General features: G+C 40.9%; 1 protein-coding gene and 1 pseudogene across 26 annotated transcripts in view; both read right to left on the reverse strand.

The window, feature by feature from the left end:
• The window catches only part of LPP (LIM domain containing preferred translocation partner in lipoma), a 640,361-nt gene that overhangs the window by 95,219 nt on the left and 540,800 nt on the right, over positions 1-4,342 (reverse strand). The window lies entirely within an intron of this gene.
• LOC111734362 lies at positions 1,898-2,043 on the reverse strand (annotated as a pseudogene).

Below are 4,342 nucleotides of genomic sequence, written 5' to 3' on the forward strand. Positions count from 1 at the left end.
GACATATGTAATTTGGCCACAAAGTGAGACAGATTAAGATAAGTGCTTACTGCTGTACAATAAAAAGACCCTTTAAAGGGATTCTGGGTATCTTTTTGTAAATAGACAGGCAGAGTCAATTGCTCCACGGCAGCCCCCTAGTCAGTGGAGTCAGGGGAGTCTGCTTTCCTGATTTCCAGTTCAATGTACTTTCCACTAAGCCAGACATGTTACAGTAACGGTTAAAAACAAACAAACAAACCCCCCCCCCCCGCCCCCGACTCACTATGGATGAGGTAACGTATTAGGTTGCAATAACAACTGAGGTTAGAGGGATCACAGACTGGGAGGATCAGCAAGGTCCTACTGCAATGAGCCAGCCAATAGAGTAGCAGCCACACAAAATGAAAAGAGGCTCCAAAGGCTGATGACGCAACACTTATAGTCAGCTTCGGCTAGACCCTGATTCATTCTGGTTTATACAAGGTAGGAGAGAGCTTGAGAAAACAACTGAAAAGAGTACTGGCAAGATTCAGAGGAAATGACTAAATGGTTTGGAAATCAGGGACTGCGCAGCAGGGTTATAGAAACTGGGATCATTTATCCAGTACATGATCATTTACCCCACAGCTACCCCTTTAGTGCTTATGCATATGGCTTTGTAGCCAGTGATCTCATCTTTGCTCAAATCAGTAATAATCCATCAGTCAGGATACACTTATTGAGTGCTTACTATGGCATGCAATGAGGAACAAGATATCACCTCTGCCCTTAGGGAGAGTTTATAGCTAATGGGGTACATGAGAAATAAATAGGTAATTTAAATACAATTGTTTTAAGTTCTAAGTGGTATGATAGGGGAAGAGCAGAAGATGCTATCACAGAACCCTGGGGAGGATAAGGTACAAGAATCACACTCACTCTTGAGGGAAAAGTGATATCTACATTGAGGCCCGAAGGAGGATAATTCTTGGCTCAGTGATGGATTTGGAAATGAGAAAGTTGCGTGTTACAAGAAGGAAAACTACTTGACCAGCCCCAAAGATAAGCAACAACCTCCCCATTTTGGATATGTGTGTATGTACACGTGCACATGGGCACATGTACGCATGGGGATAGAGACTTTTTATATACCAGTCTGCGTGTGAACTTTATCTTGAAGGCTATAAAAAGTCACTGAAGGATTTCAAGGAACTTGAGATGTAAATGAAAGCAGATATAAAGTAAGCAAAAGTATTACATCTGACTTTGGTGAGTGAATGGATAAGAGAGGGAAAGAAGAGCAGGAATCGGTACAACCCCCACACGTTTGGTTAGGGCAACCAGGTGGTGCCATTCACTGAACACGAACACAGTGGGGAACAGCTTTGAAAGAAGGAATTGTGGCCTCTGTTCTGAAAGTGCGGAATTTGTGGGCACGTGAGCCTATTTATGAAAGTTATCTGGTAAGCCGATAGATACACAGTCTGGAGCTCAGAGAGAGAGAGATCAGCTGCAGATCTTGCCCAGAAAGTTTTCAGCACATGAATGATATTTGTACTCATGGGAGTAGATGAAATCACTTAAGAAAGTGTAGAGTGAGACAGAAGAGAGATTAGGGTAGAACTCAGAAAAATACTGAATTTAAGGGATGAAGAAAAGAAAGGAAATCTGTTAAAAAAGAATGGGAAGTTGTGAGCAGAGAGGTAGGAAGGAGTGTACAGTGTCACATAAGCCAAATAAAGAAAACATTTTGAAGAGATACTGTCAACAGCTTTAAAGGCTGCAGAGGGCTCAAGAAAGATAAGGGCTGAAAAGGCCTCAGTGTATTTAGCATCAAAGAGGCCAATGGTGATGTTGAGTAGGACAGTGCAAGTGGAGAGGTGGGGACAGAAGTCAAACTGCAGGCAGCTGAGTTGTGACTAGGGGGTGAGAGAGCAGAGAGGACAAAGCTTATGTGTGTGAATGTGTGTGTGTGTGTGTGCACATGCGCGCACGCGCATACAGGTACAAACATGCACATATACACATATTTACATCTAGGCAATTTTACACTTGATCTTAGCCAAAAGGCCGAGAAGCGATAGATCTAGGCAATTTTAGTACATGTACAGCTTCATGTGTCTACCACCATGGCCAAGATACAGAGCAGTTCTCTCACTGCAAGGATCCTTCCTGTTGCTTTTTTATAATCACATCCATTCTCACCTGTGTTCTTAGTCCCTGACTCCTCCCCTCAACTCTAACCCCTGACAACCACTCATCTGTTTTCCAGTTCTATGTCATTTCAAGAATATTATGTAAATGAAATCATTCAATTCGTAATCTGTTATAAGTGGCTTTTTCCACTCAGCATAATTCATCCAAGTTGTACGTATTAATAATTCATTCCTTTTTACTGCTGAGTAGTAGTCCAGAGAAAGGATGCACCACAGTTTAACTATTTACCTGTTGAAGGACATCTGGGTTGTTTCCAGTTTGGACCTATATACAAACATAGTACCTATAAACAGATTTTTCAGTAAACATGTCTTAATTTCTCTGGAATGAATGCTCAGGAATCAATTGCTGGGTCATATGGTGGTTGCATGTTTAGCTTTTAAAGAAACTCCCACCAGAATAGCTGTACCATTTTATATTTCCCCTAGCAAGATGTGAGTGATCCAGTTTCTCCACATTCATTCTAGCATTGAGGTTCAACATCATTAGCCATTAGAGAAATGGAAATTAAAACTACAAAATATCACTATATGTTTACCAGAATGGCTAAAATAAAAAATAGTAACAATATCATCAAGGTATCTATTTGAGACATGTGAGCATATTAATGGTGGTACCTAAAAGCGTGAGAGGAAATGAGAATGACTAAAGAGAGAATTGAGGCATAAAAGTAGCTTAAAAAACAACAACAAAAAAAAAAAACAAAACAAAAAAAAAGAAAAAAAACCCAGACAATTTCAGGGTCGCAAAAGAGAGAGCAAGACAGCAAATGAAACCGAGTAGTAGATAAACAGAAAATCAGAAGGCTGGAGATGCCAAAGAAGTTGGGAGGAGAGCTTTTTAAGGATGATATGGCCATCCCCTGTTGAGATGATATGCCATATAAACACTAATGTTGACCTAGAGGTTTGGCAGTCACGAGTCACAGATGTCCTCGGTCAGGATAGTTTAAGTAGGAGTGGCGGTGAGAGGGGCCAAGAAGAATAAAAGACAGAATGTGAAGTAAGGAAACGGAGGCAGCATATGTAATAAACAACTTTCTGGAGTCTATCTTTGAAGAAGAGAAAGCAAGAACTAGAGAGAGTTGTGGAGTCAATGGAGAGAAAATATACGCCATGCTAGAACACCATTAGATGTTGATGGTAAGAACCCAATCAAGAAGAAAAGGCAGAAAATACAGGACAAAGAACAAATGACCTGTGGAGTGAGGGTCCTGAGAAGGTAAGGATCAGCACGTATGTGCAGACCAACTGGCATCTGACAATCTGATGGATTCTTCTGCTACTGGAACAGAAGGAAAGAGCAAGACAGGTACAAATTTCATGGCAGAAGCTGAGGGAGTATTATCTAGTGGCTTCCATTTTCACTGTGAAGAATGAGGTAGCTGTCCCTTGAGGAGGAAGGAGTGGAGATGGGGTCAGTCAGAAATCAAGGTTGAGAGAAGAATGTAGGTAACAGTTGAGAGCAGAGTATAAGGATGTAGGCTGTGAAAGGGGGTCGAATTTGTTCACAGTTTTTAATGACATCGACATGTCTGGCTGTGTGCTTTTCTCCAACATTCAGCTGCTTTGATGAGCAAAAGATAAGTGGTTGGGTACATCCAGATCATAGTATTGCCAGGAGAGTGTAGCAGGATGGGAAAACAAAGAATCGAGGGAAGAAATTATAAATTCTCAGAGTATATTAATAATCTATTTTCCAGAAAAGATATATGTAAGAGTCTTCAGGGTGAATCTCAGTAAGAACTGCTAGCATTTATTAAATATCTATTAGGAGGAAGGCACAGTGTTTGTCACTTAATCCACATGAACTCATTTAATCTTCCGGGTAGTCCCACAAGGTAAGTACTATCAACCTCCTTGCTTTAGAAAACTGAAGAACCTTACCCTGTCACAAAGTAGAAGCAGTAGGGTCTGGACTCAAATCAGTGTCTTTTTGATTCAAAAGCTGAGTTCTACACACGTTCTTGCAGCCTTCAGGGATGTGGAAACTAAGCCAAATAGCAAGGATGGTCCTAAATGTCACGAGACATTGAGTTTGGATTTTTGCATCTTGATTCTTCTTAAAGTCAATTTGCAATTACGGGTGAAGCCAAGTCCCTTTAATTGCAAAAGGCATAGTATTTCTGCAATTGGCCAGTATTAAAGCATATTATTTCCCAGGG

This window comes from Pteropus vampyrus, unplaced genomic scaffold, assembly GCF_000151845.1.
Source record: "Pteropus vampyrus isolate Shadow unplaced genomic scaffold, Pvam_2.0 Scaffold14, whole genome shotgun sequence".
NCBI lineage: Eukaryota > Metazoa > Chordata > Mammalia > Chiroptera > Pteropodidae > Pteropus > Pteropus vampyrus.